This window comes from Salmo trutta, chromosome 9, assembly GCF_901001165.1.
Source record: "Salmo trutta chromosome 9, fSalTru1.1, whole genome shotgun sequence".
Lineage (NCBI taxonomy): Eukaryota > Metazoa > Chordata > Actinopteri > Salmoniformes > Salmonidae > Salmo > Salmo trutta.
Window position 1 is genome coordinate 43,348,628 of NC_042965.1, and position 14,287 is coordinate 43,362,914.

A 14,287-nucleotide genomic window follows, 5' to 3' on the forward strand; every position below is an offset into this window, starting at 1 on the left:
ATTATAGTGGGCAGAGCCTATTGTGGCGTGTTCTAGCATGTTCTTGTGTAACCGATGTGAAATGGCTAGCTAGTTAGCGGTGGTGCGCGCTAATAGCGTTTCAATCGGTGACGTCACTCGGTCACCGATTGAAGACCTTGAAGTAGTTGTTCCCCTTGCTCTGCAAGGACCGTGGCTTTTGTGGCGCGATGGGTAACGATGCTTCGTGGGTGTCAGGTGTTGATGTGTGCAGAGGATCCCTGGTTCGAGGCGAGGAGAGGGACGGAAGCTATACTGTTACACTTGCATATTTCCGTTAGGGAGCAACCTAATGTGTGCAATAACTCAATTCGCTCATGCACTCCTAAACAGTGCCATTTTTTTTACACTTTGGCAAATGGTTAAGTCTACAAAACTTAGTCCACTCTGTTCGTAACAGATTTTAGTTTTGGAAACAGAAAACTGTATTGAGATCAATCGATGAGAAAATTTGCAGAATGTCCGCCAAAATCTGTCTCGCTCCATTTTTCTCCCACTGCCGACCACTGGGCTTCCTACCATCATCATATTTGGCAGTGAGTGGAAAACGCCAACCGGATGCTTCACATTTATACATTAAGTGAAATATCTGTCTCATTGTTCACTGTGACATGAACATGAACATGACCCTCAACCCCCCCCCCTCCCTCCTAGCCTCAACTCTTCTGCAGACATGACAACTCTCCCCACCCCCCAATGTTAGCAGTTAGTAATGACGTAGCTAGCAAATTAGCTAGCGCTGCTAATGCTGTAGCTAAATAGCTAGCACTGCTAATGACGTAGTTAACTAGCTAGCACTGCTAATGCTGTAGCTAAATAGCTAGCACTGCTAATGACGTAGTTAACTAGCAAGTGCTGCTAATGACATAGCTAACTAGTGTTGTTAGCTAGGGTTGCTAACGATGTATACTGAACAAAAATAGAAACACAACATGCAACAATTTCAAAGATTTTGCTGAGTTACAGTTCATATAAGGAAATTAGTGAATTGAAATAAATTCATGAGGCCCTAATCTATGGATTTCACATGACTGGGCAGGGGCTCCCCATAAAAGGGCTTTATTACAGACATAAATTCTTCTCCATCAGGGTTTTCGATTTCGGTTTCGATTATAATTGTTTTACATTAAAGGAAAATCCACCCAAAACCACTCATTCCTATAATTTACATTGTACCATAACACCAATATGTGAGAACAATATTTTTTGTGAACTAATGTTTAATTTTGTCGTTATAATAATGTTGGTAGCAATGTGAAAATCGTCGTGGAAATCTGTTGCAGCTCAAGTCGACTACAAAACCCTCAATGCAATGCTCTCTATGGATTGGCTGGCTAGCTAGCAAACGTAGCTACAGACAATAATACCAAAGTCAGTATCAGCATGTGAATTAGCTAGTTGTGGGGCTTGTGAAGCAAAAGCCCCTACTTCAATTTTCGACATACTTCTTCTTCTTATTATAGTTATTATTCAACTCCTCCTACACCGTTTAAACTAGAAACGCATTTCAAACTTTAAAAAGTATAGACTGGTCTGTATTGAGTTGGTGCTATTTAACTTTTTGCTATATTTTATACTTTTTAAGTGATGTTTTTGGGGGGCATTTCCTCACCATTCTAAAGCTCCCCATTGTGACATCTTCACTTCCAACGTTCCATTCCCTACATATGCAATAATGCAACTTTTGACACAAATCAGCTACTTTGGCCACTTTGCAACAACTTAGATAAAAAGTTAAGAGCGTATGACATCTACTTTACTGCTATTCAAATCTGTACGAGGAACCAAAATAACCCCTATGAATCTAACGATACAGCTGTTTTAGTAACTGTATTACCACATTTTCCCCAAACATTTTCCAAATAACTTCCATTTTGACCACTCCCCCAACAATTCAGACAAAACTTAAGAGGTTATGAAATCCTCCTCTACTTCTCTGCTTTTCAAAACTGAAAAAGTTTTAGAAATAGCTTCTACGAATCCATAGATAGAGCTGTTGTAGTAAGAAGCTAGCAGATTCATTACTTACCAACAACAGCTGCAAATTCCAATAAAACTAAATCACGTTTTGAAATTCACTTTCCTTGCTTTGTCTAACAACACTATCATGAATCTAGAAAATTAGTTGTGTGGGTCAAAGAGAGTGCAGGATTTATTTAGTTTAAAAGAAAAAGGGTTCTGTTGTTACCTAGCCAAGACTACTGTTGCCTAGAAACACTTAACTCGGAGAAAACATCTTCATAGCTCGACAAATTCTCAAGCTAATATGAATCTGTTTCGGATCGAACAGCTAGCACTAAGATTCCAAATACTTCCCCAGTTTGGAGGACCTGAAATTTTACAGTGAAGATTTCTAATGTTCACTAGTAGAGCTCTGCTACCCGAACCAAGTTCGAATGGCCCCGGCATTATACATCGGGTTAGGGCCAGGTAGGGCCTGTTTTCTCATCATTAACTAGGGTATGGGTAGGGCTCGGATATCACTAAATTGATCACTAACAGAAAATAATAATGTTCCTAGAGAGTTCTGTCAACGTTTATAGTGATGCAAAGTAGCTATCTCGTATCTCTTCAATGAGCAGAGCAGCCTAAGCAAAGCCGTTGCTATGGAAACTCACACACTCAGAGCCGCCATGAGCAGAGTGCATGCAGAGTGAGCTGCCTGCACGCAGAAAGCGATCTATTGACAGACACAGAGGAGCAACTAATGGATTTACAAAAGGAGGTTATTTCAAGTTATTTCAGATTTTGGGGCAGGGGCCTTAAATTTGGCAGAAGCAATCGGGCATTGGTAGGCAGCCTGGTCTCATAGACTAGATGTAAAATAGTCAATGTAAATCCGGTACACTGAAATTAGTATGTTATGCTATGTTTGATATGGTTAAATAAGACAGAAGGTTACTTGAGGCAAAAATGAAAAGATGGTGGTTGGAGTATAACGCGAACGTCAAGCAACCCAAAGGTTGGGTGTTTCGAATCTCATCATGGACAACGTTAGCATTTTAACTAGTTAGCGACTTTTCAACTACTTACTACTTTTTAGCTACTTTGCAACTACTTAGCATGTTAGCTAACCCTTCCCCTAACCCTATAACCTAAACTTAACCCTATCCCCTAGACTAGCTAATGTTAGCCAGCTAGCTAACAACTAGAGACCATAACTACTGAACATAACTACTGACCACAACCAACCAACCACTGACCCCAACTACTGACCACAACCACACAACTACTGACCACAACCACACAACTACTGACCCCAACTACTGACCATAACACCATACAACTACTGACCACAACCACACAACTACTGACCACAACTACTGACCACAACCACACAACTACTGACCATAACACCATACAACTACTGACCACAACTACTGACCATAACACCATACAACTACTGACCACAACCACACAACTACTGACCACAACTACTGACCACAACTACTGACCATAACACCATACAACTACTGACCACAACTACTGACCATAACACCATACAACTACTGACCACAACCACACAACTACTGACCACAACTACTGACCATAACACCATACAACTACTGACCACAACTACTGACCACAACTACTGACCATAACACCATACAACTACTGACCACAACCACACAATTACTGACCACAATTACTGACCACAACTACTGACCATAACACCATACAACTACTGACCACAACCACACAACTGCTGACCACAACCACACAAATGCTGACCACAACTACTGACCACAACAACTACAGAACACAAATACCTGGCCACAACAACTGACCAATAATTACTGACCAATAATTACTGACCACAACCACACCACTACTGACAACAAACTACTGACCAAATCTACTGAACCACAATTACTGACCATAACTACTGACGTAACCTACTGACCACAACTACTGACCACTACTGACTAGGGATGGGCATTTGAAATGATTTCACTATTCAAATAATATATACTGCTCAAAAAAATAAAGGGAACACTTAAACAACACATCCTAGATCTGAATGAAAGAAATAATCTTATTAAATACTTTTTTCTTTACATAGTTGAATGTGCTGACAACAAAATCACACAAAAATAATCAATGGAAATCCAATTATCAACCCATGGAGGTCTGGATTTGGAGTCACACTCAAAATTAAAGTGGAAAACCACACTACAGGCTGATCCAACTTTGATGTAATGTCCTTAAAACAAGTCAAAATGAGGCTCAGTAGCGTGTGTGGCCTCCACACGTGTGGCCAACCGCACCAGCATATGGTCTCACAAGGGGTCAGAAGGATCTCATCTCGGTACCTAATGGCAGTCAGGCTACCTCTGGCGAGCACATGGAGGGCTGTGCGGCCCCCCAAAGAAATGCCACCCCACACCATGACTGACCCACCGCCAAACCGGTCATGCTGGAGGATGTTGCAGGCAGCAGAACGTCCTCCACGGCGTCTCCAGACTCTGTCACGTCTGTCACGTGCTCAGTGTGAACCTGCTTTCATCTGTGAAGAGCACAGGGCACAACCCCCACATGTGGACGTCGGGCCCTCATACCACCCTCATGGAGTCTGTTTCTGACCGTTTGAGCAGACACATGCACATTTGTGGCCTGCTGGAGGTCATTTTGCAGGGCTCTGGCAGTGCTTCTCCTGCTCCTCCTTGCACAAAGGCGGAGGTAGCGGTCCTGCTGCTGCTGGGTTGTTTCCCTCCTACGGCCTCCTCCACGTCTCCTGATGTACTGGCCTGTCTCCTGGTAGCACCTCCATGCTCTGGACACTACGCTGACAGAGACAGCAAACCGTTCTTGCCACAGCTCGCATTGATGTGCCATCCTGGATGAGCTGCACTACCTGAGCCACTTGTGTGGGTTGTAGACTCCGCCTCATGCTACCACTAGAGTGAAAGCACCGCCAGCATTCAAAAGTGACCAAAACATCAGCCAGGAAGCATAGGAACTGAGAAGTGGTCTGTGGTCCCCACCTGCAGAACCACTCCTTTATTGGGGGTGTCTTGCTAATTGCCTATAATTTCCACCTGTTGTCTATTCCATTTGCACAACAGCATGTGAAATTTATTGTCAATCAGTGTTGCTTCCTAAGTGGACAGTTTGATTTCACAGAAGTGTGATTGACTTGGAGTTACATTGTGTTGTTTAAGTGTTCCCTTTATTTTTTTGAGCAGTGTACTTAAAACTTTTTCTTCCACTACTACAAAAAGACTTTTAAAGAGCTTTAGAAAGCCACACAACATTACTTGTAAAGTTACCATCTAGTTAGCTGTAAAAATCGCCTAAACAAACTACACTATCAATTTAGGAGTTTACAATCTCACCATTTTCAACCTGCAGATCGATGCGCCTCACAGATTGGAGTCTGACATTTGCAAAAGCAACATGCAATGCACCCTGGACTGAAGAGGCAGACATATAAGAGAAATTACCCTCTGTTAAATCAAAAAAAATTGTTGAGGTAGGAATATCGCTGAAATATGATCAGTCCAGGGTCGAGAGAAGACATCCTCCCGTGTTGTGACATCGGCCAGTATTGAAATCTGACATGTATGATAGACGTTTTCGTGATCTAAAAGTCGTATTCCTATTAACTTCCAGTGTAGTGAGAGACACTTTATCACTGTGGTACGTCATACCGGACGAATTTCTGCCTGCTTGCTTGAACGGCAATAGCTCAGATACACAAGAAAAACAGTCAATGACCCAGGGAATCGATAGAACATCGCTCAAAGATGCACAAAAATAATATAATATTCAAAATGTGTGAATCTTTACTTTAAATGCACTATGCATTATGTGGGTTAAATGCTGTAAATAATTAATACAAGTCCCATGATGGTGGTGACTGCCCCATTACTGCTTATCACTTATTAACCATAATTTATTCACATTACTTTACTTTATTAAAATATTTCAGTTGTTGTTTATTACATTAGTTGTATTTGATAACTTTATTATTTCATTCCAAGTCATCATCTCATCTCTATAGAGCTGCTGGCTACGCTGTCTGACTAAATCACTATTTTAGTAGTTCTTCAAAGTAAATAAGGCACACTTTAATGACTGCTGAATACCTGCTGAATACCTGCTGAATACCACCTATCAATCACTTACATTATGTATTTTCAGGTAGAGATATCTCTTAAAGCAACAGCTACTCTCTATAGCTAGTATCCATCCAATTGGCCAGAGTTTCATGTGAATATTCTAAAATCCGCATAAAAATAATATACACATTTTTCCATCAGAAATGTGTTTCCATCAAATTGACTTGTTGGAGATAAAAGGCTATGAGTAGTGGCATAGTGCACATGGAATTTACCTGCAACATTTTCAAAAATACAAATTCCATCGTATTTTCTAATTCACTGATGGTTTTCTCACAAAATTGTTGTTGTTACAGTATATAGTGAATGTGTTTCCTCTGGTATGTCTTCTAGCCAACACCCCAGCTAGCACAGTGGATCTGGGCCGATTCCGGCTGAGAGTCGGGGCACTCGGCTGAGAGTCAGACTCGGCCGACGTCATATGGCCCGAGTCTTGGCCGCTTTCGGCAGTATTACTTATGGCTAGGATGCGAGGATGGAGCTCAGGCCGATTCCGGTGATAGTTATCTGGCCCAAATGTATTACTTGGGTCTCGAGCCGATTGGGGCGACTCTCTGGTTGATGATTACACTGGCTGCTTTATAAAATTAACATTTCACTATTTAGTTATTTTTCTCCATATTTTCCTCGTTGTTTCTGTGATCAAAAAAATACAATTAACATTTAAATGAAATTCTTTAAGAGTCCTGTGGAGTATTTTGATACCTTGTGCAAGGCAATTGATCAGCTTTATAAAACTTGTGGATGTGGCCTCCCAGGTGGCTCAGCGGTCTAAGACACTGCATCGTAGAACATAACTGCATTTCTACAGATGCTGGTTCAAGACATGTGCCAGGAGACCCATGAGTCAACGCACAGTTGGCCCAGTATTGTCTGACTTAGGGGAGGGCTTGGCCGGCCAGGACGTCCCCGTCCCATTGCGCGACAGTGACCCCTGTAGGTGGGCTAGGCACCTACAGGTGCATGGGGTTTCCCCAGAGACAGAATGTTTTTTTGTGTATGGGTATAATTTGTATGTATAAAATGTATAATAGTAATATTTAAAATGACTAAATCGGGTAATTTTGTCATTCATTTTGATTCCGGGCCGATTCAATCAGTTCCAGCTGGCCGATTCCTCATTGCTAGCTGGGACGCTCGCTGTTGGCTGGAGAGCACATATAGCCACTGGTGTAAAGTACTTAAGTAAAAAATACTTGAAAGTACTACTTAAGTAGTTTTTTTGGGTATCTGTACTTTACTATTTATATGTTTGACAACTTTTACTTCACTACATTCCTATGGAAAAGTATGTACTTTTTACTCCCTACATATTCTCTGACACCCAAAAGTACTCGTTACATTTTGAATGCTTAGCAGGACAGGGAAGTTGTCTAAGTCACACACTTATCAAGAGAACATTCCTCCCTGGTCATCTCTACTGCCTCTGATCTGGTGGACTCACTAAACAGAGAACATCCCTGGTCATCCCTACTGCCTCTGATCTGGTGGACTCACTAAACAGAGAACATCCCTGGTCATCCCTACTGCCTCTGATCTGGAGGACTCACTAAACAGAGAACATCCCTGGTCATCCCTACTGCCTCTGATCTGGTGGACTCACTAAACAGAGAACATCCCTGGTCATCCCTACTGCCTCTGATCTGGTGGACTCACTAAACAGAGAACATCCCTGGTCATCCCTACTGCCTCTGATCTGGTGGACTCACTAAACAGAGAACATCCCTGGTCATCCCTACTGCCTCTGATCTGGTGGACTCACTAAACAGAGAACATCCCTGGTCATCCCTACTGCCTCTGATCTGGAGGACTCACTGAACAGAGAACATCCCTGGTCATCCCTACTGCCTCTGATGTGGATGTCTCACTAAACAGAGAACATCCCTGGTTATCCCTACTGCCTCTGATCTGGTGGACTCACTAAACAGAGAACATCCCTGGTCATCCCTACTGCCTCTGATCTGGTGGACTCACTAAACAGAGAACATCCCTGGTCATCCCTACTGCCTCTGATCTGGTGGACTCACTAAACAGAGAACATCCCTGGTCATCCCTACTGCCTCTGATCTGGTGGACTCACTAAACAGAGAACATCCCTGGTCATCCCTACTGCCTCTGATCTGGTGGACTCACTAAACAGAGAACATCCCTGGTCATCCCTACTGCCTCTGATCTGGTGGACTCACTAAACACACACTTCATTTGTAGTGGGAGGACCACACAACATGTCATCGCATAACTCCCAAGTTAATTCGATGTGATTGTTACACCGACATTTTTCCTATAATGAATTTTACCCACACAAAAAGATCCCACTTTGTCTAGCGTATTTAGTTTTGTAGACGTTTTGGAAGGTTTACAGAAAAATGTTGTTTCCATCAGACCTGTCATAAAAAAATAAATATCCGACATGTACTTTTCTCGCCTAAAAAAGTTTGGATGGTAACCTGGTCAATAAATATCACATGAAAAAAAATTCTAACTATATTGAGCTATTGTTCAGGCAACGCTACGTGAAAAAAAATCACAACTTTATTGTAAGTACGGTGTCCAGTAGGGGTCAGTGTTTGAAAGGAAAAAAGCACCGAAACCATGGAGAAATCTGTGGGATAGATGACACCAACTGGTGTGGTCACCGCGTGGGGATGAATGGAGGTCGGAAATAAGAGAGAAAGTTGAACATGTGCAGAAAAGGAGAAAAGTGGAATATGTTTTGAGGGAAAATGGAACGGAGGATCGTACAGAACTTTTGTGAGAGCTAAAGGAGGAAAAAAAGTGAACGGGAAGAGAGTGAGGGTGAATTAATTGTAATGGCAGGTGCAGTGATAACCACCGATAAGGAGTGTAGTAGAGGGAAGCGGTGGGGTGAAGAGGGTTTTGCTTCAAGTGCAAAAATGGAATACGTGTTCTAGTAGCTCAGAGAAGGAACCTGACGAGAGTATGGATGTTTAAATTACCTCGACACCGGTGCCCCCGAACACTGACACTGTACCGGTACCTCCTGTATATAGCCTCCACACTGACTCTGTACCGGTATACCCTGTATATAGCCTCCACACTGACTCTGTACCGGTACCTCCTGTATATAGCCTCCACATTGACTCTGTACCGTAACACCCTGTATATAGCCTCCACACTGACTCTGTACCGGTATACCCTGTATATAGCCTCCACATTGACTCTGTACCGGTACCTCCTGTATATAGCCTCCACATTGACTCTGTACCGTAACACCCTGTATATAGCCTCCACATTGACTCTGTACCGGTACCCCCTGTATATAGCCTCCACACTGACTCTGTACCGGTATACCCTGTATATAGCCTCCACATTGACTCTGTACCGGTATACCCTGTATATAGCCTCCACATTGACTCTGTACCGGTATACCCTGTATATAGCCTCCACATTGACTCTGTACCGGTACCTCCTGTATATAGCCTCCACACTGACTCTGTACCGGTATACCCTGTATATAGCCTCCACATTGACTCTGTACCGGTATACCCTGTATATAGCCTCCACATTGACTCTGTACCGTAACACCCTGTATATAGCCTCCACATTGACTCTGTACCGGTACCCCCTGTATATAGCCTCCACATTGACTCTGTACCGGTACCCCCTGTATATAGCCTCCACATTGACTCTGTACCGGTACCCCTGTATATAGCCTCCACATTGACTCTGTACCGGTACCCCCTGTATATAGCCTCCACATTGACTCTGTACCGGTACCCCCTGTATATAGTCTCCACATTGACTCTGTATCGGTACCCCCTGTATATAGCCTCCACATTGACTCTGTACTGGTACCCCCTGTATATAGCCTCCACATTAACTCTGTACCGGTACCCCCCTGTATATAGCCTCCACATTGACTCTGTACCGGTACCCCCTGTATATAGCCTCCACATTAACTCTGTACCGGTACCCGCTGTATATAGCCTCCACATTGACTCTGTACCAGTACCCCCTGTATATAGCCTCCACATTAACTCTGTACCAGTACCCCCTGTATATAGCCTCCACATTAACTCTGTACCGGTACCCCCTGTATATAGCCCCTGCTATTGTTATTTACTGCTACTCTTTAATTATTTGTTATTTTTATCTCCTACTTTTTTTTGTATTTTCATTAAACTGCATTGTTAGTTAAGGGCATTATAAATAAGCATTTCACTGTAAAGTGTAATCCTGTTACATTCAGCACATGTGACAAATAACATTTTATTTGATGTAGTACCTGAGGTGAGGACCACTGAGTTCGGGCCTCATCCCAAGTATGAAAAGGATGATTCTGGCCCAGTGGGAGAGAGATTGGTGGAGAAAATGGATCCTGTCATTTTGGCTGATCCATATGTGCTGTCAGGTTGAGTGGAGAAGAGGTTGGGGACTGTTAAGTTGGTGAGAGTAACTGATTTATTGTGGAGTGGTGATGATTTATTGTGTTTGTAACGACCGTTGCAATGAGGGGACCAAGGTGCAGCGTGGGAAGTGTTCATCTTGATATTTATTTTTTTCTCAGAACACTTAAACAAAAGAATAAACAATGGAAACGAAAGTGCACCGTTCTGTCAGGTAAAACACAAAACAGCTATCCACACAACACAGGTGGAAAAAGGCTGCCTAAGTATGGTTCCCAATCAGAGACAACGATAGACAGCTGCCTCTGATTGGAAACCATACCTGGCCAAAACATAGAAATTTAAATACCTAGAATGCCCACCCCATATCACACCCTGACCTAACTAAACAGAGAAAAAACGGCTCTCTCAGGTCAGGGCGTGACAGTACCCCCCCCCCCCCCCCCCAAAGGTGCGGACTCCTGGCCGCAAACCTGAACCTATAGGGGAGGGTCCGGGTGGGCATCTATACTTGGCGGCGGCTCTGGTTCGGGGCGTAGCCCCCACACCGCCCGCTGATCCCCCTGCTTCTGTGTCGCCGGAGGAACCAGACCGTGGATCATCGCCGGAGGCTCTGAACTGCCGACTGCCGCTGAAGACTCTGGGCTGCAGACCGTCGCTGGAGGCTCCGGACTGGGGAGCGTCGCTGGAGGCTCTGGACTGGGGAGCGTCCCTGGAGGCTCCGGACTGGGGAGCGTCGCTGCAGGCTCCGTGCCATGGATCATCACTGGAGGCTTCGGACCATGGATCATCACTGGAGGCTTTGTACCATGGATCATCACTGGAGGCTTTGTACCATGGATCATCACTGGAGGCTTTGTACCATGGATCATCACTGGAGGCTTTGTACCATGGATCATCACTGGAGGCTTTGTACCATGGATCATCACTGGAGGCTTTGTACCATGGATCATCCCTACAGGCTCCGGGCCATGGATCATCACTGGAGGCTTCGGACCATGGATCATCACTGGAGGCTTCTCTCGTGGAGCTGGAACGGGTCTCACCGGACTGAGGAGACGTACTGACAGCCTGGTACATGGAGCAGGCACAGGGCATACCAGGCTGAATAGACTCACTGGAGGGGGAGTGCGAGGAGCAGGCACATGCTCACCCCGATAAGCACGGGGAGTTGGCTCAGGTCTCAACCCTGACTCCACCAATCTCCCCGTGTGCCCCCCCCAAACATTTTTTGGGGGCTGCCTCTCGTGCTTCCTTCCTTGCCTCCCCAGCAGGCTTCTATATCTGTCCAATACTTGCCCCCAAGTCCAGTCTATTCTCTCCTCCCACTCTTCCAGAGACCAGGAATCCATCTCCTCCCGAGCACGCTGCTTGATCCAGTTGTGGTGGATAGTTCTGTAACGGTTGTCCAAAGGAGTAGACCAAGGTGCAGCGTGGTAAGTGTTCATCTTGATATTTATTTTTACTCAGAACACTTAAACAAAATAATAAACAATGGAAACGAAAGCCCACAGTTCTGTCAGGTAAAACACAAAACAACTACCCACACAACACAGGTGGAAAAAGGCTGCCTAAGTCTGGTTCCCAATCAGAGACAACGATAGACAGCTGCCTCTGATTGGAAACCATACCTAGCCAAAACATAGACATATAAATACCTAGAATGCCCACCCCATATCACACCCTGACCTAACTAAACAGAGAAAAAACGTCTCTCTCAGGTCAGGGCGTGACAGTGTTTCTTCAGTCGAGAGGGAGCGGACTCTCCAGATCATGTGATTAGGGAATGTGACTTGCTTTGCTCTTCGGAGCAGGGCACCATTGAAAGATTCCCTGTGTCTGTGACGCCCGCCGTTTGGTGCAACGCAGACCCAGTGTAATGCATGAGGAAACGGAGGAGACACTAGCTTTAAGCACCTGCTGTCAGAGCAGCTCACAGATCACTGCACCTGTACATAGCCCATCTGTAAACAGCCCATCTATCTACCTCATCCCCTTACTGTATTTATTTTATTTATCTTGCTCCTTTGCACCCCAGTATCTCTGTTTGCACATTCTTCATCTGCACATCTACCATTCCAGTGTTTAATTGCTATATTGTAATTACTTCGCAACCATGGCCTATTTATTGCCTTATCTCCCTTATCTTACCTCATTTGCACTCACTGTATATAGACTTGTTTTCTTTTTGTTCTACTGTATTATTGACTGTATGTTTTGTTTATTCCATGTGTAACTTTGTGTTGTTGTATGTGTCAAATTGCTATGCTTTATCTTGGCCAGGTCGCAGTTGTAAATGAGAACTTGTTCTCAACTAGCCTACCTGGTTAAATAAAGGTGAAAAATAAATAAATTGTCAGTCCTGCTGAGTTTTGATGTAGAGTCTTTTCCCAACAAGGTCAAGTTAGGAAGTGTAAATTATCGTGTGAGAGCTTTTGTTCCAAAAATACTACGGTGTTTTAGGTGTGAAGTTTATGGAGATTTTGCAGCACTGTGTATGAGGGAGAATCCTAGATGTGAGAAGTGTGAACAGTTGCAGGGGGTGTTGAGTGGTAGTATTATGGCCTTTCAGACCGTTGGTTAGATAGGGTTAAATAGTGGAATGGGTGGTGGGTGTTTTAGAGAGCTAATAGTTGGCAGGGCAATTTTCCCTTTTCCTAGTTTTCTATTACCATATCCAGAACTGAATGTAGTTGGGCCGTGAATGGCCTCACACACTAGTACAGTAGGTGACGGTGTATGCACCTAAAAATTGGATGCGATCCGCCAAACAAATCCTTAAAGAAGAAGAAATCAGTGTGATGACGCATTTTGCAACGTTTAAAAAAAAACTTTAAAAAACACGTGATCAAACGAAACTTCGGACGTCATTGATCACGTTGTAATGTTACTTTGAAACGAGCATCGGTACATTATATCGGCTCAGTAATGCGCTGAAAACGGCTCTGGTATCAATAGTCTCATCACTACTGTGGGAAGCATTGGAATCAACATCGGCCAGCATCCCTGTGCAACGCTTTCAACACTGTAGATTCCATGGTCCGCCGAATTGAGGCAAAAAGGAGGTGCAACTCAATATTAGGAAGATCTTCCTAATGTTTTGTCCAGTCAGTGTAGGTGTCATTCAGTTTGTTTGTGCGTGAATGCGTGTTTTGTGTTTTCTAATGTAGTGTGGGTGTTGTGTGTCCACGTGTTTATGTACATGGGGTGTGTAATTTGTGTAGGCTAAAAGTTTGTTGACAGTCCAAGAGGGGGTGTTTGTGTAAGATTGCGGTGGTGTAGGTCTATTCCTGGGCACATGAACCCTGTCAGGCCCCAGACTGCTTTTCATTTACACTGAGGGAAAAAAAAGTATTTGATCCCCTGCTGATTTTATCAAATACTTTTTCCCCTCACTGTATCTGATCGTCATTAATCTGCATGTCCACCGCCTTGTATTTCGCTTCACAATGAAGTGTTTTGCCATTTTCTTTTCAGGACTGTCAGAGCTACAAGTAGAATACAACGCTATTTGACATAAACAGTTTCATTCGGGAGTTTTATTGACAACAATTTTACATAAACAGTTGCATTCATTCGTTTTTGTATCGACAAAGTATGCATAATAGCTATAACAATGCACATCATCTATTGGCCAACTGATAATGAATTACAAAACAGGTAAAACACCTGATACCGTTCATCTTTCACTACTATTCCTGTTATTAGTAACATGAATAGTGAGGATTGTGATTGTTTTTTATGGTTGTGTTTTTTATTTATTTATCTTTGTGTACTTCC